Source organism: Megalops cyprinoides, chromosome 23, assembly GCF_013368585.1.
Source record: "Megalops cyprinoides isolate fMegCyp1 chromosome 23, fMegCyp1.pri, whole genome shotgun sequence".
Taxonomy (NCBI): Eukaryota; Metazoa; Chordata; class Actinopteri; order Elopiformes; family Megalopidae; genus Megalops; species Megalops cyprinoides.
Genome location: NC_050605.1, coordinates 39,461 through 65,704, shown reverse-complemented (window position 1 = coordinate 65,704; position 26,244 = coordinate 39,461). Strand labels below are relative to the sequence as shown.

The 26,244-nt window shown below is 44.4% G+C and overlaps 2 pseudogenes; one reads left to right on the top strand and one right to left on the bottom strand.

Moving 5' to 3' along the window:
• Positions 1–10,302: 10,302 nt before the first annotated feature.
• On the top strand, positions 10,303–12,734 carry LOC118770623 (annotated as a pseudogene).
• A 5,832-nt stretch (positions 12,735–18,566) lies between these two features.
• Positions 18,567–25,965, bottom strand: LOC118770622 (annotated as a pseudogene).
• Between the last annotated feature and the right edge of the window lie 279 nt (positions 25,966–26,244).

The window sequence follows — 26,244 nt, the reverse complement described above, 5'->3', positions numbered from 1 at the left end:
CCAGCTGAAGGGGTTTTAATGAAACGTTTGCACATCCTGACAAGAGGGCATTACAGTAGTCTAATCTGGATGTTACAAAGGCATGGATTAGTTTTTCAACGTCGTTAATTGATACGATTTTCCTGATTTTAGCAATATTTCTCAGATGGAAGAAGGCAGTCCTAGAGGTGTTAGTTATGTGAGTTTCAAAGGAGAGCTCGGGATCAATAACAACACCAAGGTCTTTGATGGCTGCACTCGAGGCAAGGGAGACACCATCAAGGTCCAATGTAAAATGAGTGAGTTTGCTCCTGATTGAATTTTGGCCTATGACCAATATTTCGGTTTTGTCCGGGTTGAGGAGGAGAAAGTTTCGGGCCATCCAATTCTTTACATCTGTTAGGCAGGCCTCCATGTTTGAAATATTCAGAGGGACATCGGGTTTGACTGATATGTATAACTGAGTGTCATCCGCGTAACAGTGGAAATTAATGTCATGTTTACGGATGATATCGCCAAGAGGCAACATGTATAACGAGAAGAGCAGAGGTCCAAGCACAGATCCTTGAGGTATACCATATTTTACTCTGGAACGAGCGGAGGATTCGTTGTTGATGGAGACAAACTGATATCGTTCTGATAGATAAGATCTAAACCAAGATAGGGCATGTCCACTTATGCCAACCAGGTTTTCGAGGCGGTCAAGGAGGATACAATGATCGATGGTATCAAAGGCTGCACTTAGGTCTAGTAGCACAAGAAGAGAGATACAGCCATTGTCACAGGAGAGTAGAAGGTCGTTGAGCACTTTCAGGAGAGCGGTTTCCGTACTGTGGTGAGGTCTAAATCCGGACTGGAAAACTTCCAAAATGTTGTTAGAGTGTAAAAAGGCACAGAGTTGCTTTGATACCACTTTTTCCATGCTTATATATGCTACCGCTAGGTAATATCATCAGGGAACACAATATTAACTTCCATAGCTATGCTGATGATACACAAATATACATTTCGGTTGAACCAAATGACATAAATGCATTATGCTCCCTGACTACCTGCCTGTCCACTATCACTCAATGGATGAGTAATAATTTTTTTAAGTTAAATGAAGATAAGACAGAAATACTATTAGCTGGCCCCAAAACCAGAAGAGATGCTCTTTCTACCAGGCTAAGAAACTTAGGCCATAAAAATAAACTGGAAGTAACAAGTCTGGGTGTAATTTTAGACTCAGATTTAAGTTTCAAACCCCACATAAGCAAGGTAACCAAAGCAGCCTTCTTCCACCTAAGAAATATAGCCAAAGTACGCCCATTTTTAACTCAACAGGATGCTGAGAAGGTCATTCATGCTTTTATTTCAAGTAGACTGGACTACTGTAATTCTCTTTTTACCCGTCTTCCAAAAAAGTCAATTGAGAATCTACAGCTAATTCAGAACTCTGCTGCTAGACTTTGACAAAAACAAGGAAGAGAGAGCATATTACTCCTGTTTTAGCTACACTGCATTGGCTCCCTGTATATTTTAGAATTGATTTTAAACTCCTTCTACTTGTATACAAAGTTCTTCATGGTTTAGCACCCTCTTACATCACCGATTCTTTGTCGTTTTATGTTCCTTCACGAGCCCTCGGGTCCTCTACAGCAGGTCTTTTATGCATTCCAAAAGTCCCCAAAAATAAAATTGGGGAAGCTTTATCCACTATGCACATAAACTGTGGAACACCCTACCAAAAAGTATTAGAGAGGCGTTTTTAAAAGGCAACTAAAAACATACCTTTTCAGTCTAGCATATTATTAGCAATTTTTTGCTTGTTTTATTGGTTTTTATTCATTTTATCCATTCCTTTAATTACTTTTCCTTAAATTGCTTTATTCTTTAACTTAGATGATCATTCCTGTTCTATTCCCTTTGGATTGTGTGGTCTCTTTTTTAATTCATTTTATCCATCCTTTTAATTATTTTACCTTAAACTGTTTTATTCTTTAACTTTGATGATCTTTCCTGTTTTATGCCCCTTGGATTATGTGGTTTATCTTTTTTTTACTGTGTGGTCTACTTATCACTATTTTCATTATTATTACTATTATTTTTTTTTGTTTTCTTTCTTCTGTCATATGCTGAACCGTAAAAGCACTTTGAGCTACATTATTTGTATTAAAAGTGCTATACAAATAAAGTATTATTATTATTATTATAACCCCTCACGCTGCAGCAGCTGTCCAAACCTCTTCTCCATAAACACGGACCTGAACATCAGTTTCCTTTTGAGTAAAATCTGTTCTCCTAAATATATTCTGTGCAGTTCAGTCTCTGTGCTTTGTAGCAGTTAACTGTGTAATATTGCATGCTCAGACTATATGTCCCATTTTGTCAAATATTTCTTCAACCCTAAGGGATATTTGGCTTTCCAGCATGAACCACTGGCTGAGTTAAACATGTATATACCTTTCCCCACCTACCAATAATCATCAGTCATGTCTAAGCCTTTGATACTCTGAAGAGGAAGCAGGCATGGCTCCCCATTCTCACCATTACAGGTCTATATATTTATGAGTGGGGCCTACAGGGGTTTCAAACACTGCATGTCACACATATGGCCCCACCCATCTAAATGAAGGTGTCCTCCAGGAAAGTACAGAAATGCACTGTGCTGGTATGTCAAAACCAAAATAGGACCATTTATATAATGTCTGGTGTATTGCAAACTACACCCCCAAGAGGTCACAGACAGTACAGCATCCATGGAGCTCTTTTTGGAGCATGTGGTATTGATACAGTGGTTGTCGGCACCATGGGGACTTCTGTAGCAGCATAGGAGCTTAGCTGGGATCTTAACCCCACATCCACCTGGACCCACAGCCTCACACAGGTGCGACTCACACCGCTGCAGTTGTGCCAAAGCTTGGTTCTAAGAAAGGTATTTTAAGGAATGTTACCTTAAGTGAAATCAGCCACCAAAATTTCACATCTGATGACAAAGTGTATGGTTGGCCAGAATTATTTCTGATAGCTTACCTAGAAAGACTCCCTAATTGAAGTTCATTCTCAAATATAGACTTTTTTTCCTTAAAACCTTTAAGGTTTTCCTTTAACCTTAAAATGAATCTCAAGTTCTATTCAGGTACACAACCCACACAATAATTGTGCAACAAGCAAGAAAAACCAGTACAGTGCAGTCTACTAGAAGAAGACATTTCGCGTGCACTTCTGACAGACAAGTAAACTGGTTCAGCCATCCTGCAATGAGGAAGTGGGACAGATTTCTCTGCACTGGTTTGCATTGCAGTCATTCCCGCCTCAGCATTATTCAGTAAATACTTCCACAGAGACATACCAGCATGCCAGCAGAGCAATGTTGCACTTAGTCATAAGAGCGCTCCCCGTGCCTATCCAGCTTTGCATTTGCAATAAAGCCCTTTACATATGCTTCATATATATGTTTGTGTGTGTGTGTGTGTGTGTGTGTGTGTGTGTGTGTGTTTGACTATATCTGTTTAAATGGAGGCACACATTTTACAGGCACAGAGGTGATAAATTGAAAGAGAGAGAATGAAAGAAGAGAAAGAGGAAGTGCCGATTAAAGAGATGAAGGATTGAGCAATCAAACCATAAATGAGGCACCATGTATTTATAGTCCAGTGAGCAATATGCTGCAGAGCAGAGGAACACAGAAACTGCACAGTTTACACACTGTAGCACAGTGTAGACAGAGGCGCATGTACAGTATATCTCTCCCTTCCCCATTGTACAGAATACATTTACATTTATTTATTTAGCAGACGCTTTTATCCAAAGCGACTTACAAGAGTGCATACAGCAAGTATAGCGACAGTACGGGGACAGGATGTGTACAGTTCCACAATGAGACAGTTCTCAGCTGAGAGCAAGGTCTGTTTGAGGACACAGTACTATTAGATTTGTACAATTACAGCCTATAGGGCAACTAATACGATACACAACTTCGGCGCAATGAGCGTCAGGGTAAAGGCGGCAACAAGAAACAATTTAAAAAGTACAGCAATTTACGACAGCACTGATTGGGGGGGGGGGGCAGCAATTGTGTGCTGGGTCAGTCCAGGTAGAGTCTGAAGAGGTGCGTCTTCAGGCCCCGTCTGAAGGAATGGGGTGAAGAAGCTGTACGTAGCGAGACAGGGAGTTCGTTCCACCACTGGGGAGCGATGTATGTGAAACGCTGATGTCTGGCAGAACGAGCACCTCCTGCCTTGACCATGCAAGGAGCGAGGCGTCCAGTTGCTGCTGGGTGCAGGGGTCGGACTGGTGTGTAGGGCTGGATGAGTTCTTGGAGGTAGGCAGGGGCTGTCCTGTTGATTGCAGAGAAGGCGAGAGTCAGGGTCTTGAATCTGATCCTGGCAGCGACAGGAAGCCAGTGGAGAGATTTCAGCAGGGGAGTAACATGGGAGAATTTGGGGAGGTTGAAGATCAGTCGGGCAGCTGCATTCTGGATGAGCTGGAGAGGCTGGGTGGTGCAGGCTGGGAGGCCTGCGAGGAGGGCGTTGCAGTAGTCCAGTCGAGGGAGAACTGTGGCCTGGATAAGGAGCTGCGTCACGTATGTTGTCAGGAACGGACGAATCCTCCTGATGTTGTGGAGGAGGAATCGGCAGGCCTGTGATGTGCAAGCAATGTACTCCTTGAAGTCCAGGTTACTGTCGAGGAATACCCCCCAAACACATACAAACACGCATACTTGCACACACACACACACAATCCACATATGCAATCTCTCTGCCAGCAATTTTGTATTTAGCTGGAATCACATCACAAAACCCCACCGTACAATACTGTACAAGATAGGATGCTTGGCTTTATTCACTAGAATGTTCAAGACGGCTAAAATGCAGTTAGAATGCTTAGTATTATTCATTACAACGTTCAAGTATTCTTTGCTCTCTCAGTTACAATACTATATTCTTTAGAATGTTCGAGTGTTCTTAGGCCTATCAGTTAGAATGCTTATTTTAATAGAGTACCGAGGTGGCTACGTCACACTGGTGTCGGAAGTGAAATTCCCCATTCATTTTAGTCATAGACATTTTTTAAAAAGCACTTTTAAAGTACTTCTAGTGATTTATGGTTTACCGGATTATACATTGTGATCCCAACTTGCGACTTATATTGAGGGATAGACCTACAGGGTGTCGGTGAGTGTAGGCCAGTGTAACGTTAGGTAGCATAGCTAACCAGCTAGCTAGCTAGCAAAGTCAGGTTACCACATCATCACCCATCGAGCTTGCTAAGTGGACTGATTGTTTACCCACGATTCTGAATGATGAAAAAAGCCGGTAGCCTTTGAGACATATCTACAGAGTCAGAAACACCTTGATTTTTAAGCAAAAAGATAATTCTGCTTAAACGTGTAGATTTGAGCACTCGACTTGAGTGAAAATGCACATTCAGTTAGCTACATTTGATAGATGTCTCTCTGATGGTATGCTTACAGAGATAACCTTCATGGTTTCCATGATGTAAAACTATGCTGTGGGGCATTTTGGAAACCTGAAAAATTTACAGTTGTTCACATATGTACAGTGGCTGCAGTCTGGGACAAAGCACTGAACCATTTTATAACAATTACGGTTGTTTGTTAGCTAGCTAACTACCAACTGTCGTCATCTTTGCTACTGTGTCTTCCACTAGCAAATCTAGCTGGGTTCAGAGCCAACAGTTTTCTAAACCAAAGATCCCAGAATGCCCAGATGAGATGGTGATGGCTGATTTGTCAGGACACCCCCCCACACCACCCCCACATTGCTCTATTGGATATGTCATTCGAAAAGTGGACTACAAAACGAACTACAAGTCTTAAATCTTAACATTTTCGGAAAACATCGAAACATTTGGCGAGTCCAAATATATCCTCACACTGAACAGGTTAATTCAGGAAATTCCCAGCTCCTGAAATGAATCCGAACTTGAGTAAAGATGGATAGTGTGCGAAGCCCAATGTAATTTCCCATAGGGAATTTACCTCCGACACCAGGAAGAACCAGTGATGACGAACCCACCTCAGTACTCTATTTATTCAAAAGTTCCAACACTCTTAACTCTGTTAGAATGCTTAGCTCAGAGGCAGTGAGACTGTATTCTGGCTGTCAGGGGCAGTTCTCAGCTGGTGCAAGTCTGTCAGAGAGGGCTGTGTCTTCAGTGCCTTCAGCTGTCTGTCTGCTCTTGTGGCTCTGTGACGCCCTGATTCTGGTCTTCCACAACACAGTAACCACAGCACAGATAATCCCAAGGATCACACAGCTAATGATCACAGCGCTTACTGTGTACAGTGTAGAGTCCTTGTTGTTTCTCTTTGGGACATATGTCAAAATGGTCCTTCGCCTGGAAATGCACTGGTCCACATAGTCATCCTCCCACAACATGCTGTCCCCCCCACTCAGGTTGATGTCATCACTGACCTTGTGGCCTTCACCATGTGAATAGTCATCACTTTCAGGGTAGTCTTCACTCTCTGGGTAGTCATCACTCTTCAGGGGGATATTACCATCCAGATGACTGTCTCCATCCATGTAATCATAGCCGCTTAAGACGACACACCAGTACTCTCCATTGTCCTCTGATGAGAGGTTGAAGAGCAGCAGAGAGGAATTTAATTCGGACATGTTCACCCTCCCTCTCAGCTCCTTGGGAACTGGCAGAGAGGAATCCTCACTGTCCACTATGAGGATGTCCTGCTGTGGTCTGGTGTGGCGGTACCACAGCACTCTGGAGGACTCCTTAGGAACAGGATCACAGTTCAAAACAACTCTGTCACCAAGCCCAAAGACTGCTGAGTCGGGGTCCAGCTCAGGGCAAACGTACAGCAAGTACTCTGTGACATAAGGCCGTGAGAGGCATGTGTATACTCCAGAGTGATTCACTGAGAGAAAAGGGATGGCTAAGGAGTGGTTCCTGGACTTGCCATCAAACATGTAGGCCAGCCCCCTCTGAGCCCCGGGCCTAGATGTCTGGTTGATGCGACCAAATGGGGTGTCCCAGCCAAGCTCCTGGTTCTGATCCTGGGAGAGGCAGGGCAGCAGGACTCCCTCTCCCACAGAGCGGAAGATAGCCTGAGCCTCAGGCTCGCTCGGCAGCACCAGCTTTTGGAAGCTGTGGCATCGCTCACCCTCCATCACCAGGCAGTAGTAGGACTGGCTTTTCATCACCATCTCGCTGAGGATGTGCAGGAGGGAGCCATTGTCACTCACCTGCATGTGGCCCCGCAGGTCATCCAACAGGGGCCCCTGAGACACCCCTGTGTCCAGGAACAAGGTCCTGGTTTTGCTGGGTTTTACCTCATGGTACCATCGGATTGTCCATCCTGGGCCGAGCGGGCCCAGTTTGCAGCGTAGGTTGGCAGCCCCTCCTGGCAGCAGAGAGACCTCCTGATAGCTGCCCTCCTGGAGGCACACGGAGAGCCTATGCTCTTTCTTGTTGACAAGCCGCTGGTCCTTCCAACATTCCCAGCGGTAGACACCGGAGTCAGAGCGCCTGAGGGCATGGATCTCCAGGCCCAGCAGCTCCGTGATGTAGTGCGTGGCAGTGACCCGGCTCCTCAGGTCAGCTGCGAGTGAGCTAGCAGGCTCAGGTGGCTGTACCTCATGGGATGAGTTTCCCAGCAGCAGGTCACCCCCAGGGCCAGACTTGTAGCCTGCAATGTAATCTGCGCCAAAACAGAAGCCCAGTTCTATTTGGCCACCTTCGGGGCGGAATATGGGCTCCGGCGAAGAGAGAATGGCAGGCACCTTCAGCAGAGCAATCACCAGGAATCCAGTCACACTAACAGCAGCCATACTGCCTCTTTAGCCCTGTGCGTTCATCTGTGTCTCACACTGCACTGAGCTGCTCCTCTTTAGTGGCAGCTCCCTCATAACTGCTCTGTGAGTAAGTCAAGGACCCGCCCTCTTCCCTCTCTCTCTCATTCACTCTCTCCCTGTGTATCCCATACCATTATTCTCTTGAAGGAGCAGTGGGTTCGCTTTAACATCATGAGCACTATGAACTGTAATTTATGTAATGTTTTTGTTCAGGAACTTTGTGAATATTTCACAAATGATTCTGAAACACATATGTGAAAAAAGGAGCAAACGGTTAGAAAGTGGTTAGACTGGTTTTACATAGATATGGGTGCAGTGCCACAGGCAGCTAAGGGAGCAAGTAGGGTGTGTGTGTGTTTCTGCATGTGTCCTCTTCATGATAAACTTACATACTGCATAGACTAGAAACCGATTCAAACAGTATGTTTCAGCTCATTTGCCAAACATGCTTGAAAGGAATTTCCTCACCACTGAAGAGGTAAATGACTTTGTTATCTTTATTATATATCATTGTTCAAATATCTTAAAAGCTTTCAAACACCAGAAGGCTTGGCTTGGCTGATAAGAGTTTCAAAGCTGTGAACTTGGGACTCTCAGTGGGACTAAGAAAGAAGTGAGAAGCCAGGTTAGGCAAGCATGGACACTAAACTCAGAGATACCTTTATGTGAAATTCAGACATTCAACTCAGACATACCTTTGGGTCAAACAGTGCTAGAAAGCATTTACGTGTAATAAAAAACCTAGTGTAAATACAGTGGAGAACACTTTAATGATACGAAACCCAGCAAGAACTGGCTCTATTTTTGATTTGATGCGTTGAACTGTCAACTACAATAAATAATTGCAGCGAAACAAAACTGACCAGATTATTACAACAATTATTACACTCCTCCCCGTCACACACACACAAAACACATCAAAAAAAGTCACAAGTCACTCCTATTGTCTCATGACATGTAATGTTCAAATGTTTAGTCTTTTAACTTTGGGGGATCCAATTCTAAAATCCGAAAGCTTCTAAATTGTGTTACACACTACTTAACTGATCAAATTGTAAATAAATTTGTGGCCATCAGAGAATGGCATCAGAATTTACTGAAATTTATGACCAAGGAATAGAAAGACAGTGCTTTTAATGGCTGTAGGCTAAAAGGTCTCCTGTTATTACAACATACATGCAATGTATGATCACTTCTGCCATCCTGACTTGTAGAGACGATTTAGGTCATGCCCAAAGTAACAATTAATTTGATAAAAGGCATTGTTTTTTGGGTTAATAGCTGAGTGTCAACTCAGTTCCAAGTTTAGCCCTGAGAACTTCACGCCCTCTGCTGGATTAATCACAGAGAGGAAAATTCAGTTGCTCAGATGATATCAGCACCTATCCACCAATGGGCACCCACTTCACTGTGATGAACTGTGGGCTGTGTGGTGTGAGAAAATAAGAGCAAAGTGCATATGAGGATTGCATATGTCCTGCTTCAGCGCTCCTGAATGGGTGCAGAGGTGACATGGTGAGACAAGCTTAATGAACAGTTGGTGACTCCAAAAACAGGGCTGCATAAACACAGAAGCATAAAAACAAAACTGAAAAGTGGCATAGAATATGTTTCTTAAATTCAAGCACATTTTACCAAACTTCACATGCAGTACATCAAAATGTTTACATTTAGTTGCTTAGCAGACACGCTTATGCAGAGTGGCTGATATAGGTTACTATTCTTGCATATTATGCATTTATACACTTGGTCTGTTTTGTCTCTCTGGAAAGGTTGTGTGCGGAAAAGGCAATCCAGCAATACAAAAATACATTAGTGTATACATTCTAGGGGTAAATAACTCCAAGATAACCATAAAGGCTTATGGCACCAACATTTCATGGCCCTTGGATGCATTGCAGTGTATCAAGAGCTTCATTTCACACCCTACCCTTCCATGAACTTTTGTGATGCTAATCCTGGAGTCACTTTAGGTCCAGTAGCACTCAATCCTGGTTTTGTGAAGTAATTAAACACTGAGACACCCAAGCGTGACACGGGATGGGACATGAATGATCTGGCATGTGATAGGATGCTTCAGCTAAACCAGACTCCCTCATGCACTAGAAAGGAGTGAGGCCATAATTCCCACCTTGTGGTCTGGCAAAAGGTCCCCTAAATTTAAATAGGGGGGGGGGGGGGGGGGGGGGGTTGTCAAGGATAAGTAAACAGCCCAAAGTGTGAAGTCAAAATGCCTTTAATTCAACTGAATTACTGAGTAGTGGGCTTGTATTGTCTCCTGAAAAGCAGAGCCCCCAGCACAATCACACAGACTACTGCAGCCACCACTCCAGCCAGGATCACAACAGCTAGGGAGCCACCTGCTCAAGGAGAGGGCAAGATTTACCAACTCGCCACTGAAAGATCATTTCTATTTGAGGCACCCAGCATGCTGGAATTAGGTACCTGTTGGTATAGGACCCTCTGCTTTAAGGAGAGAGCTCTGAGACTCTGGCACCACTTCATGGACTGCAGGATGCTGGATCAAGTTGGAGCCAAGGGTAGTATCATCTTCCCACTGTGTGGCTGCAAAGAGCAGGAGAACCCAAGTCAGATTCAACCCTAGGCGACTGTTAGCGAACCAAAGCTCCCACGAGTTCAGGTTCCTTCTCGCCCGTCTGTGTTGCCACCCACAGCGGTTCCTTTGCCTCCTAAGGTTGTAATGGAGGCCCCATGGCCTGTGAGGCCTGATGTTGTGAAGGTGCAGTGTGGGGAGAGCTCTGTCCAGGTACAAGTGGAGATGGATATGTTTGGCATCAGCCACCTGATCGACCTAGCTGATGTTGCCATGGGAGATTGTGGTTCCACCGGACAGGACAATTCTGGCCAGGTGCTGGTGTTCAAGACGGAGCTGCAGGGGTGTGACAGCGCACTGACGGTATAGTGACCACTCGTGGTGTAATGTGTAAAGTCTGCTTAAGTCAGCTCATTTCTGTGGCTAAAGGCTAGCTCTAAATAGTGATCCTTTTCCAGATGACAGAGGACTCTCTGATCTACACCTTTATCCTGGTCTATGAGCCAAGAGCACTTGGTGCCACTCCAATTGTAAGGACTAACGGTGCTCAGGTCCTCATCGAGTGCCACTACATGAGGTGAGGTGTGACAGGCATCACAGGCAATGGTTCTTACTGTGGAAATGGTAAATGGTGGCTGTTGTGTGGAAAGGTTAACTCATTTCCCACCCCCATACTGAGGACTGCTTGGATGAACTTGAAACCCAAAGTGAGGCTTAGGTTGTCCACTAATTGCATAGTACAAATGGATAAGGAAGCTACTGGGCAGATGGGGTGGTTACTGGGTGGAGAGATGTGTTGCTGTGATTCTTGCTGAAGTGCATGTAATTGCTCCCTTAGGCTTCACAATGTGAACAGCAATGCCCTGAAGCTGACCTGGATCCCGTACCACTCTACCATGTCTGCCGAGGAGCTCCTCGTTTTCTCCCTGAAGCTCATGACTAGTAGGTAGAACTATCTATGAGGCTGGCTTTGTGTGGCACAATACTGACTGTCCACCTGACTGCAGGTGACTGGCGGGACGAGAGGTCATCCAACGTGTTTTTCCTGGGAGATGTGATCAACATGGAAGCCTCTGTGGTCCAGGCCATCCATGTGCCCCTCTGTGTCTTTATGGACAGCTGCGTGGCCACCTTGGTCCCTGAGATGGATGCAGTCCCCAGATATGCCTTCATTGAGAACCATGGGTCAATGGTCTGCCACACTAATGACCTGCCCATTTGAAATGCTTTTACCTGCAGTGTCTGCCTTTCAGGTGCCTGCTGGATGCCAAGCTAACAGGCTACCGCTCAAAGTTCCTGCCCAGAGTCCAGGATGACAAGCTGCAGCCTCAGCTGGATGCCTTCAGGTTCTACCAGGAGAGCAGGAGCTTGGTGTGTAAGATTCATTACCTTGCACAAGCTGGGCTTCATGTCACTGTTTGTCTGGACTATTGATTGTAACCAGTAATGTTAATCCTTTCTCCCTCACTGAATCCTTACAGATCTACATTTCCTGCCATCTGAAAGCAACTGCTGCCTCTGCTGCAACAGATTCTTAGAACAAGGCTTGCTCATTCTCTGAGGCTAATGGGTCAGTCTTGAATGGCGGTAGAGGTGATAGGTTATAGTGGGTGCGGATCAGTTACAGTAACCTAATCGTCCTCTAGGTGGAGTGCTGCAGGTGGGAATAACCAGATGTGTGGCTGCTGTGAAGCAAGCTGTGGCATCAGGAAGGGGAGGAGCCTGGGAGATGGAGGTATAACCTGTTCCACAGTATTGCTGTCATTGTTCGTATTTCAACTTGACTTGGGTTCTCCTGCTCTTTGCAGCTACACAGTGGGAAGATGACACTACCCTTGGCTCCATCTTGATCCGGCATCCTGCTGTCTGGATACAGTGCAATGCGTCCAAGGGCCATGAAATGTTGGTGCCAATTACAAACTGTATAGCACAACCTGTTTGCAGTTTGAAATCCTGTAATGTCACTCACTAGCTTGCTATATATGGATACTCTTGAAATTACTGATACACTTATGACTATTCAGCTGCAGTGTTTCCAGTTAAAGGATTTAAGAGGGGGTGGTTTCACTGAGGAGCCTTCTTTGCTCAGTTGCTTCAATCTCAAAATAAGAAGGGTATGGGCAATTAGGTGTTTTAGGTTGCCTGAACTTTTTCATCAAGGACTTTAGGTTACAGTAGTTAGACTCAGATTTCACATGCAGTCACAATGTCCTTAACCAGAATATACACAACTACCATTAATCATTAATATCCACTCATGGGTTTGAAGGGAGTGGACTAATGTTCTCTAAATGTGTATTCTAACTGGAAATCCATCTTACTCCAAGTGTGCTGCTTGTGTAAAGTCTGGTCTCAGTACCCTTTCCCTCATTTGCAGGTGACTGAGGCATTAATCTGACATTTCTAAAGCCTTTATGGTTATCTTGGAGTTATTTACCCCTAGAATGTATACACTAATGTATTTTTGTATTGCTGGATTGCCTTTTTCGCACACAACTTTTCCAGAGAGACAAAACGGATCAAGTGTGTTACCCCACATTTTTAAATCAAGCACAATTCCAAGGACAATCAGTAAGTAAAAAACTTCCTGTCCACCACTGAGCTGGGATCTGCTGCGCTAAATCAAACTGACTAACAGTTTTATAAAGGGTACAGGGACAGCAGTGTGTGGAGAAGGGGGGGGGGGGGGTTGAATCCACAATCTCCATTCTAGTAACCATATTTTATAAAGTCCAGTTTGCTTGCAATACTTGCAAAAAAAGGTGTGTTCAAGTTTCACACATTGCATAATATATACGATGTTCCTGGGAGGAGCGTAACGACCGAGAAGGAGAGTAAGCCTGTATGATTGAGCTCAGGTATGTCGGAGCAGACCCAGAAGTCACTGTGTAGGCAAGCATGAGAGACTTGAATTTGATACAGGCAGCCACGGGTAGCCAATGGAGCTCAATGAGCAATGGAGTGACATGGGCCCTCTTGGGCTGATTGAAAACCAGATGCACCACCGCGTTCTGAACCACTTGTAGTGGTTTCACCGCACATGCTGGGAGGCCAGCCAGGAAGGCATTGCAATAGTCGAGGCGGGAGATAACCATGGCCTGTACCAGAAGCTGGGTAGCATATTGAGTCAGGTAGGGCCGGATTTTGTGGATATTGTATAGTGCAAAGCGGCACGATTGAGAGACTGAGGCAACATGGTTCGAGAAGGACAATTGGTCATCAATCATGACACCCAGGTTTCTTGCAACCTTAGAAGGCTGAGAGTATTTGAGGCAAGCTTTAAATTTATGCTGTGATGCATGGATGGCTTTCATCATTTTCACCATACTGAAGTCTAATATACCAGTGTTTTGTATGCTGCCAGACTATAACCTATATTTTATGTGTTTTACCCTTGTAAGTGGTGCAATACACCATTTCGTTATATTGTAGAACCTGTCCTACTATATGAAACTACATACATATTTCACAAGAGTACATTACAAACAAATGACAGCACTCACAGTTATAAAACTGTTCTTAACATTGCGCTGCACTGATTTGGAAGTTGCTCTGGCTCTGACGTAATGTAATAAAAACTATAGCAACTGAAATGTGGATATTGTTATTTTAAGCATATCCTTGACCAAAAGTGGCTGCAAAACAATAGAGGTGAGCCATAAAGTACAGAACAGTGGAAAGGACTCACCTTGCCTCACCTGCACAGAAGAAAATTGCTCTGTTTCTGGCCTGTGACAGGCACCGCTGCTGCCTAAAACACAGAAAACGCAAAGGGGGTGTATTCATTTCTCTGAAATGCTGTTATTATTTCAGGTCATCACTAATAGCAAACAAACTTAAAAACATATGGTTTCAGCTATGAGGTTTGCATCCAGCTCAGCAAACAACACTAGTCTGGAGTATGCCAAACTGATATCTGATAATCAATGATCCCACAACATATTGGATAAACTATATCAACTTTCCCTCTGTTCCCTCCTGTAGATGTGGATCATCAGCTTCATCAGCTGGCCATGTCATCTACCAAAAATAATGGGGAGCCCCCAGCATCAGAAGAAACTGGCTTCTGTTCCACCTCAGATAGGAGTGGGTAGGTCAGCCAGGATTTCCTCTTCTCACTGCTCTCAGGCATTCTGTGATTCTGTGAGCTGCTGAAATGATGTTAGTGGAGTAATGCCTATCCCCCAATGACAGCCCACTCCACTGTAGTGCACTGTGTGACATGTGGTGGAGGATTGCACTCATCTCCCCTCAGCTCTCCTGCATTGTGAAATTGTGAAAAATCATTTTCACCTGTCAAACTATAGGCCCATCTCGAATCTTCCATTCCTCTCAAAAATCCTGGAAAAAGCAGTATCAAAGCAACTCTGTGCATTTTTACACGCTAACAACATTTTGGAAGTCTTTCAGTCCGGGTTTAGACCTCATCATAGTACGGAAACCGCTCTCCTGAAAGTGCTCAATGATCTTCTACTCTCCTGCGACAATGGCTGTATCTCTTTTCTTGTGCTACTTGACCTGAGTGCTGCCTTTGATACCATCGATCATCGTATCCTCCTCGACCGCCTCGAAAACCTGGTTGGCATAAGTAGACAGGCTCTATCCCGGTCCTATCTATCAGAACGATATCAGTTTGTCTCCATTAACAATGAATCTTCTGCTCGTTCCAGAGTAAGATGTGGTATAACACAAGGATCTGTGCTTGGGCCTCTGCTTTTCTTGTTATACATGTTGCCTCTTGGCAATATCATCCGTAAACATGACACTAGTTTCCACTGTTATGCGGATGACACTCAGTTATACATATCAGTCAAACCTGATGTCCCTCTGAATATCTCAAACAAGGAGGCCTGCCTAACAGATGTAAAGAATTGGATGGCCCAAAATTTTCTCCTCCTTAACTCAGACAAAACCGAAATATTGGTCGTTGGCCAAAATTCAATCAGGAGCAAATTCACTCACTTTATACTGGACCTTGATGGTGTCTCCCTCTCCTCGAGTGCAGCTATCAAAGACCTTGGTGCCGTTATTGATCCTGAGCTCTCTTTTGGAACTCAAATAACTAACACCTCTAGGACAGCCTTCTTCCATTTGAGAAATATAGCCAAAATCAGGAAAAATGTATCAATTAATGATGCTGAAAAGTTAATCCACGCCTTTGTAACATCCAGATTAGACTACTGTAATGCCCTCTTGTCAGGATGTGCAAATGTCTCACTAAACCCCCTTCCTCCCCTACTGACTATGCCGGTTCCTTGCCTCCCATCCCCTAGTTATGATTCCATAAAGTTAGTGTGCAGGGGTTTTTTCCTTGTTGCACACTGGCACCTTTTTTCCCTGCCCCTCCTCTCCCGCCTCTCTGCTTTACATTCATGTCATTCTTACCATCCACTAATCATTGTTCTCTGTTTGTTTCCTGTCCCTGCTCTGGGCTCCTGCCTGGAGCTGTAGTCTAAGCATGACACCCCAATCTCCAGTCCTGCTACTTCGCTGCCCTGCCTATCAAGCCAACTGCGTGCCAAGAACCAGACATTCTCTAGGATACATTTTATAATTACTCTGTTATTTACTGCTGTCTATCAAAGCTCAAATGTCTTAAAGTACATTGTACAATTTCAAGTATTCTATGTAATTCTATCTGCCCAGTGCTGGCCAGAAGCAGATGGGCTCCCCCTCTGAGCCGGGTTCTGCTCAAGGTTTCTTCCTGTAAATTAGGGAGTTTTTCCTTGCCACTGTTGCCTTAGGCTTGTTCTCAGGGGGTCTCAGGCCTGGGAACAACATAAAGCTGCTTTGTGACAACTTGTGTTGTGAAAAGCGCTATACAAATAAAATTGAATTGAATTGAATTTTCTTTCATAAGAATAAATATAATATATATAAAAGAAGTATTTAAGACGAGTAATTAGGACTGCACAGGAAATCATAGGGACACAAGTCCTAGACATTGAGACCATCTACAGCTCACGCTGTCTGCGGCGGGCACACAACGTTATCAGGGACTTGACTCACCCCAGCAACCACCTGTTCAATCTCCTCCCATCTGGCAGGAGATTCAGAAGTATTTCAGCTTGCACAATCAGACTGAAGAACAGCTTTTTCCTCTGAGCTGTAATGCATTTCAACACATCCCCCCAACTCCACCTCCCATAGAAGTGACAGCAATGATGGACATGTGCAATAATGTCAGTATTATGTGCAATGCAATCCAAATCTTCCTCTTGTGCAATAATATGGGCCATGTACACCACACTTTAATACAGTACAATGTTATACAATAACACGGGCATGTGCAATAACAACATACTGTAAATCTCCATTTCACACGTAACAGCTAGGAGTACTTTTCCTGTCACTGCACAGACACTTTTACTACTATTGTCTCTTAGGAACATAAGAACAAATTATGACGAGGCCATTCGGCCCAACTAAGCTCGCCATTTCAATTAAAGGGTATCCAAAAATGCATCAAGTCTGGACTTGAACACAGCAAGGGTCTCTGCTTTCAACTACATAACCTGGCAACCTATTCCATATATTGTTGACTCTCTGTGTAAAATAATACTTCCTTGTATCAGTGCAGAACTTACTCTTAACTAGTTTCCATTTCTGTCCCCTTGTTCTACAGACTGAACTCACCCTAAAAATGTATTTTAGTTAACCTTGAGTCCTTTTATAAATTTAAAAACCTCTATTAAATCACCCCTAATCCTCCTCTCGCTAAGTCTAAATAGGTTAAGTAACTTGAATCTTTCCTCGTAGCCTTTATATTTCATGCCAGGAACTAATTTAGTTGTCCCTCTCTGAACTTTTTCAAGAACCTCAATATCTCTCTTACAGTGCGGTGCCCAGAACTGCCATATTATTCCAAGTGAGGTCTGACTAAAGCATTGTATAATTTCAATATAACCTCCTTAGATTTATAATCAGTAATTTTGGCTATATATCCCAGCATCCTGTTGGCCTTTTGTACTGCTACTGAGTCAACTATTACTCCCAAGTCTTTTTCAAATTGTGCACATTCTAGTTTTTTCCCCCCATGAAGTAGTCTTGCCTAAGGTCTCCTATTTCCCACATACAAGACTTTACATTTAGCTAAATTGAATGTCATCTGCCAGGTATCTGCCCACTTTTGGATGCTGTTTAGGTCTTCCTGTATTACCTTAGTTGATTCTATACTGTTGGCTAGACCCCCTAGTTTTGTATCATCTGCAAATTTTACTGCTTAGCTTTGCATCAAGATTATTTATGAATATAAGGAATAACAAAGGCCGATCCCTGCGGGACTCCACTTCGTGACACCTGACACAATTCCTCCCACAGTTACAGTCTGCTTTCTACTAGACAACCAACTTCATACCCACTCAGTGATAGCTCCTCTAATTCCTGCAGATTTCATTTTCACTATGAGCCTCTCATGCGGTACTTTGTCAGATGCCTTTTGAAAGTCCAAATAGATAATATCAAAAGCTTGGTTTGAGTCTAAACACACTGTAGCTTCCTCAAAAAAGGCCTGGAAGTTTGTTAAGCATGACCTCCCTCTGCGAAAACCATGCTGGTTATAACTTAAGATACCATTTTTGTCAAGGTATAATTCCACATTGTCCCTAATAATGGATTTATTAGTTAGTTAAGTGGACATGAAACAGCCTAATTTTGACGAGTTTTGTACACAATTAAGTGTGTTGGAATTTATTTTGAGAAAATTTTAGATATGACTCTCATCTACATCGTCCTCGTTTACAAAGTGCTCGCTACAAACCCTAACATCATGGCTAACTGGGGGATTCTTTCGTTTCAGTGCAGCTAGCCAACAATAAAGAACCGCTTGCCACTTAAGAGGCAAAGTATGAAAGTGGACAATCTTCAGTTTTTGACTCTATACAATTCATTGCTGCATCCAGGGGCAATACAAAAGCGACACCCCTTGCATCACTTTTTAGTTTGGCTTTTCTTATTTTCCATTGGGTCAGTGATTGTCAGTGCAGTCACTAGTTAGCTACTGTGAACTAATGTAGAATTTCCAAGACAACCAACCTCATGACGTCTCATTCTATGCTAAAACAAGATGGCGCTACACTTGATTCAAAAATGTAATTTAGATTGCTTATTATTTTTAATCCAGTTTCATTGACAGTGTTAAACCTATAAGGATTTTTAGAGTGGGAATCCATCTTGTAAATTATGTTAACTACATCTAGTGTTTCATGTCTACTCTAAGCTGACAGGCCTATAATTTCCTGGATCAGTCCGGTCTCCGAGGACTGAGGGGGAAAGCCCTCCCCCTCATCTGCATTGCTAGGGGTACAGGGCACAGTGGGCAGCAGACCTGGGGAGGGCGAAGTGTGATTAGAAAGCACTACGCACTGTATGCTGTATCAGGGTCTGCCTCACCCAAACCCTGCCCTACACTACTCCATCCTGCCTTACCTAGACCCCTACCCTACACCACCCCACACTGCCTTACCCAAAGCCTACCCCCACACAACCCCACACTGCCTTAGCTGCCTTCTGCACGCTGCCCAGGGCACTCCAAGGGTCATAGATGTACTTGGCCAGGAATCCCCTCAGAATTGGCAGGTAACGTATTCGGGGAGTTAGGGGGCATATAGTTAACATAGCATATCAAAGGTAAGCCAGCAGATGTATAACAGCATATTTCATCGAGAAAATCATTCTGATAGCCACCAATCAAGGTAATTTGCACAGTGTGGACCTTCATTCTGTTGTTCCTTACCACCAAGACCAGTGCTGTGACTCCCCCTGACGTGACAGCTTGATGGAGGCATGGGAGTGGTTCACCAGATGTAGCCTCTAATATGACTGCCTGACATGGACATGGGATGCACGATACCAACCTGATGTAGTCTCCGTTTGGGTCAGTCCTGCGGCTGAAGCCCATGGGGCAGTAGCAGTGGAACAATTGCTGGGAGAAGGAGCAACAGGAGCCACATCCAGCTGCCCGCATTCACACTCCAATCAGCATCCAGCAACAGCTCTTCAAACACCTGCAAACCCCAGCTCCCATTACACTGAGTAATACTACAGCACGCAACAACCACCATCTCAGAGCCACTGTTGCATTGAGTAACACTACATCACACAAATACCTCAGTACCTTCATGCCCTCCTCCCAGCTGATCCAAAGGTCCCCGTGGGTGAGGAAGCAAGCCACTGCGTGCCGTGCCAAGTGGTAGATCCAGCCCTCCTGCTGCAGCTGGGTCATGATAGCATCAATCCAGGTAAAGCCGCTCTTGGCCTCGGTCCACCTGGTCAGCGCCTCAGGGTTGCGGTCCTGTGGGATCTGCACGCAGATGGGGTTGCCCTCCATCTTGTCGAAGCATGGGTTGTTGGTGGCAGCCATGTAGAAGAACTCACGCCACAGCAGCTGCCCATACAGGGACGGGGGGGTAAGCTGTTCTTTTTCACCTTAACCAGCAGAGGGCACAGGCGTCACACATCACCTTTCTCACTCCTACTGCACTTTTCTCTCTCTATATATCAGTGTCCGAGAGGCTCATTAGAGATAGAAAGATACATTTTCAGCTGTATTCCGTTCTGGCACTGTAGTACACCTGAGCACTTGAGTAAGAACTTTTATAGATAAACTGTATATCTTGTGTGCTCTGATACAGGTTCTAAAGGCAGGCACATATTCAGAAACACAGGGCTTCTGTGCTTGTAGTAGAGTGTTTGACGAGGAGTCGGTAGTATGAGTTAGAGTGTGAATGTCCATCGGACAGTGAGGTCGTGCCATTCAGGTGTGGTATGAGTGCCCTGGCCTTTAACCCTTTCGCACGCAACATATTTTATGCTATGTAGCACACTTGTTATGTTACATGGTCCGTTATGTTTTCATTAGCATTATTAAGCTTCTCATAGTTTTCACGGCTGCATTTGCTATACTTTTTTAACATTAAATTGCTTTTTCCTCAAAGCTAACATTAGCTGGAAATTTTCCAATCTACTGTTCTAATCGCACTGGTTTGACCATAAGCGTTAAACGGCTAATCACACCAATGTGACTGTATGCGCAAAAGGGTTAACTCAGAGGGCCGCACCTAAAAACCCTTAGCAGACCCAGACCTGTTTCACATACTGAGATGTACCTGTCTTTACGGTCACTGAAATACCCTTATAAAATAGCTTAATGATACATGCCAAATGAGACATACTAGAATAATTCTGCTGTATATATAAAGCCAGGGGTGTCGGACCACGGGTAATGGTGGACCTGACTAACCAGGGCCCTGTTGGGGGGCCCTCCAAAAGCCTACTGTGTCCGGGGTCCAAAATTTGGTGCTACGCCCCTGTATAAAGCATACAGTCTCCTTCCCCATTTGTGTAATTGTACTGTGTAGTATGTTGTAGCTTTGTTGTTATGTGTTGTAGTTTTTCTATTGGGTATTTTTCTGCTTACTAAATATACTCTAGATGTTACGCATGGATGCAAAATGCTTGTATGAGGCCATCGTGCTGGATACATACAGATGTGTGTATGTTACGTGCGGCGCACTGGGCGTGTGGAGTCTGGGTCGCCTGCGTCAGCCCCCCCCCACCCCCCTCCCCCTCCCCCACCCCCTCCTCTTCCGCTCTCTCTCTCCTGATGCAAGTATCCCGCGGCGCTGCGCCCCGCCTCCTCGTTCCGGTTCGGCCAACCAGAAAACGGGGCGCCCCAATTTAAAGATGCTGGATGCTTGGGATCATCGTCTCGCTGTTTTTTTTTTTTTTTTTGGATCCGCCTTGTTCATCATTTCTAACAAACTTGCATGTACCGTGTTTTTGATATTGCATCGTTTATTGACTTCGATTGTGGATCTTGTCTCTGATTTGGTTGCATTCGGTTGTCGTGGGAAGAGGACAGGTAAGCTAGGGGATCCCCGTGTGAGGGTTTGCTGTGTTAGGGTTAGGTTAGAGGCGGGTGCCGCTCCTGTGTATTTTTGGTTAAGTTAGTTAGAGTAGGTAGGTTTTGTTTGGCTCTGCCACCCCTTTTGTTTTTTGTATTCAGTTGGATTTGTATAGGTATGTAGGGTTGGTTTTGTTTTGTTTTGTTCTTTTCTTTGGCACCGTCTGTTGTCCTCCCTCCCCCCTTTTCCCTGTGAATGCTTGTCATTGTATATCGTCTTGTAAATATTGTAATATATCGTGTTCCCCTACATTGCTCCCGTGTCTGTGCTTTCTTTGCCCCCCGCACTGTCCAAGCCAGCGGGGGCTGGTTGTTTCCTTTTGTGTTGCGTCCCACATACGTACCCCTGGACGCCATTACCCATCTGGGACGTAACAGTGTACAATTGCATGTTTCAATGCAAACTTTTCCTTAACACAAATCATCATTGTGAGTACACACTCAAGGGTTAAAGAAGCTCTGGCCTCACGTTCAGTGCTGGTGCAGTGATGGGTTAATGTGCTGGTCTTGCAGGGTGTACACATTGTTACGGTAGATGTGTTAACGTGCTGGTCTCGCAGGGGTTGTACAGTGTTATGTTAAATGTGTTAACATGTTGGTCTTGCACGGTGCATACACTGTGATGTTAGATGTGTTAATGTGCTGGTATTAGTGTTATGTTGATGCATAGGTCTTGCAGGGTGCATATGTAACGGAGTTAAAAATGCATTCTTGGTTTTAGTGACTTTCACCAAAATTTAAATTTCAGTTCTATGTAAATAAGTTTGAGAGACCTCTACTGATTAAATATGGCAACTGCATCTGTGCATTATTAGTACTGTGTGGTTTCTACCTCTGGCAGAAGCCACTATACAATCTGCAAGAGGTAGGTGACAATTTACAATTTACAATTTGGTATTACAGATGCTTTTAAACCAAAGCGACTCACAATTAGTGCATCAATCAGGTTTGGCTAACTACCTCATAAGCAAAAGATCGCAGTAGGAATGCAAATTAATTATCTACAGTACCATGCTCCTGTATATCCTGCAACAATAAAACAGAAATCTGCAAACAAAACCTGCAACACAGAGACAAGGTTAGTAGAGAAGATTTTTTATACCATAAAATATAAAAACATAACATAACAGAAAGGTTACATAATGAGGGACAGGTGGATTCTGAAAAGGTGGGTTTTCCGGATGCTGCGGAAGATGGCAAGTGATTCTGCAATTCTGACCGGGTGAGGAGGGTCATTCCACCACCGTGGAACGAGGGCAGAAAAAAGACATGGCTGAGTGGAATGGCTGCCAGGTCCCCGAAGTGAGGGGACAGCCAGCTGCCTAGAGGAGGTTGAGCGGAGAGATCTGGTTGGAGTGTATGGAGTGATCAAAGACTGAAGGTAGGATGGGGCAGAGCCTCTTGTGGCCTGGTAAGCCAGCACCAGTGTCTTAAACTGAATGCGGGCTGCTACCGGAAGCCACTCAAGTGCAGTGAGTAGCGGAGTGACGTGTGTGAATGCCAGGTGGGCAGCAGCATTCTGAACTAGCTGAAGCGACCTGATAGCGCACACTGGTAAGCTAGCCAGTAAGGCGTTGCAGTAATCAAGGTGGGAGATGACTAGTGCTTGAACTAGGAGCTGGGTTGCTTGTTGGGTAGGGTAAGGTGGCTTGAGAAGTTTAGCTGGTCATCCAGGGTCACGCCCAGGTTTTTGGCTGACCTGGGGGGGGGTCACCACAGAACCCTCAATGGTGATCGGAGCATTGATCGTTGGCAAGCTCTTTGCTGGAAAAAAGAAAAGCTCAGTCTTCTCCAGATTGAGTTTAAGATGGTTAGCGGACATCCAGGAGGCAACGTCGGCTAGGCAGGCTGCATGGCTGGACCTGAGAGTCAGAGGGGAAGAAAGAGAAGAACAACTGTGTGTCATGTGCATAGCAGTGGTAGGAAAGGACCATGGGCAGAGAACCTGTGCAGCAAGCCTGAACTCACAATTCACAATTTTTCTAAAGTGTAAAGCAACATCATATGTAGTTGAAATAATATATTGTTATAGCTATGCATACTCTTGAGCAATGCTAAGTACAATGTACAGTATTTTCCATGCATTCATGATATGAAATTGTAGCTATCCACTGTTGTCTAGCTAGAGGCTGTGTGTGAAACGAATGTGATGATAGCTATGCATAATGATGACATGAACCAAAAAAATTGATATCATTTTATTTCTATTGTGATTTGCACAGATTGCCAGTTGCCTAACTTTATGCTGATGACATACTGTGTTGTATGTTTGTCTTGTTGTCAGGTATGTTAATGCATTTTGTACAATTTTATGATATCTAAACCTAGCTAATGTTAGCCAGCTAAGCCACGTGTCATTCGTAGCGAAGCTAGATTCTAGAATCTAAAATGGTGTTCCATAATCCCTAGTAGAATGTTATTTATCAAAGCCAACTGCGTTACAAGAACCGGACATACTAGGAGACATTCTTATAATCGCTCTGCTGTTAACTACTATTGTCTATCGATCGTAAATGTCTTAAATTACATTGTATAACTTGTCTTTAACTCTATCTGCCCAGTGCCGGCCAGAAGCAGATGGGCTCCCCCTCTGAGCCCGGTTCTGCTCAAGGTTTCTTTTGTATGAGTTTGTAAGAGTTTTTCCTTGCCACTGTTGCCTTAGGCTTGCTCTCAGGGGGTCTCAGGCCTGGGAACAATGTAAAGCTGCTTTGTGACAACTTGTGTTGTAAAAAGCGCTACACAAATAAAAATGAATTGAATTGAATTGAATTTAAGAATTGAACATAGTTCTTGTTAAATGTTCATGTAATAGTTTACACGTATGTGCATTTCCCTATATTACGAATATATGTAGAAATTGCCAGCTGCCTAACTTTATGCTGACAACATACATGCTGTATGTAAGTCAGCTCGTCATAATAAAAGGGAATTGCATAACTTTGCGTGTCCCTGGTCCTTCCTGCTGAACAAATGAGCGCGGGTTCGCTGCCTTGGTGACTACCTTACACATACAGTGTTATGTTAATCTGCAGGTCTTGCAAGGTGCATGCAGCGTTCTGGTAATGCACAGTTCTTGCAAGGTGCATACAGTGTTATGTTAGATATGTTCATGTTCTGGGAGCAGGCTGACCTTCTTGTAGAGGTCAGTGAGTCTGAAGTAGAAGAGGCAGCAGGAGAGGCAGCCAATTTGCAGGTAGGGGCTCAGGCCTGTGGGACTCGCTAGCAGAGAGTTGGCGTTCATCTGGGGCCTCCCAAAGTTGGCCACCCATGCCTGGAAGACAAGGGACTGAGTCAGTTACAAGTGGAAAGCACAGCTGTCTGTGGCCGCCTCTCTTCCTTTTCCTCTCCACTCCAGTTTAACCCCTCCTCATCCAGGGAGGTGATCCAGTCAACACCAACGCTTACACATTTACTTTTCTAGAGTATTCATTTATACATCTTGGTATTTTACAGAGGTAAAGTGGTAAAGTTTAGGCAGTTCCTGCTTTTTTTGCATGCCAGTTTCAGGGAAACTACATTCTAAACCAGAAAGCTGAGAAATTAATCCTAGTTTTCTTTCAGACACAATGTTATACAGTAGTTATGGCACAGGATAGAAATCAATTTTTTCCTACTAAAGAGGCTTGATAAATATGGGGTAATGTCAAAAATTCATGAGCTATTAACACTGTATTTATATTTGTCTATTTAAATATAGGCATACATTAAATATATACAAATATTCAGTATTCTCAATGTCAGTTTTGGGAATAATGTGGAGAACAGCAAGGATCAACTCCTGCTTGCCCGACAGATGCATACACTCAAAGGATAAATTCAGTAAATCATGTTCAGTTCCCCTTCACTAGTTCACTGCATGAAAACAAGCTAAAATAAGAACAACAGCTACACAGACAAGTTGCCCTGTTCCTTCTAGTTCCTGGTACAGTTTTTTGACAATCCCAGCCTGTGTTGGCACTGATCAGAGGTGGTAAAGGGATGGGGTGCAGGGCACGCAGGTTTGGGGTGGAGCCTCTCTTACCTTCCAGCTGCCTCTCCAGACGGGTAAGGGCTTCCGTCTCTCCCCCTGGCCACACTGCTGAAGGCAGTCCTGTGTCAAAACCTGAGGCCCACACAGACAAAACAGGGGTCAGCACAGTCAGAAACAGGGGCCTGACATGGGGGTCTGCAGAGAGAGAGATTCACCCAGCTCCTCCAGGGAGGGCAACCCAAACTTGTCATTGTGGTCATTGAAAATGGGCATGGTGCATCTCCCCATGATTTCGGCTGTGATCGCCTCAGCTGGCATTTCCACGGCATCCATGTTTCCAATCACTGCCTGGAAACGCTTGCAGGTCAGGGGATAAAAGTTAAAAATTAGATTAGAGATAAAAATTGTTCTGCTGTTCTGAGCACAGAGAGGGGGAGAATGAGAGAGAAGGCAAGAGTAGGGGGCTCACCTGTCCAGGTTGTAGAGGGTGTGGGAGGTCTGCATGATGACCTCCACCCCTGCCTCACTGGCCAGTTTACACACAGCCGCACCCCGCTCCTTTCTGAAGGGCTTTGAGTCATACTCATAGGACAGGCGCATGATTCTCCATTCTTGGGGGTGGGGCACAGAGGGACAGCATAGTGGGCATAAGCCCCTGCAATAGGTCTACAGCCCTACCATCACTACTATATCTATCTGCATGTGACACACTTGGGGAGCATTCAGGGAACATGGACATGGTGTAGGTGCCTGTGTAACATAATGCAATGTTGCCCTTATAGATCCTCTTTGGGCAGTATATCCATGCTATAAGCTAATGTTGCCTTTATGACCATTTAAACACTGTGCATGGTAAAACATCTGCTTTTGTGTGTATATATGCTTACTAACCTTGGGCCACTGTTTCACCAGAGCAATCCAACAATCTCCACTGCATTTAGTATTCACAGCTCCTTTGGGATGCTGCATTTACTAATAATAAAGTTCATCTGGATCACACACATGATTTTCAAAAAGA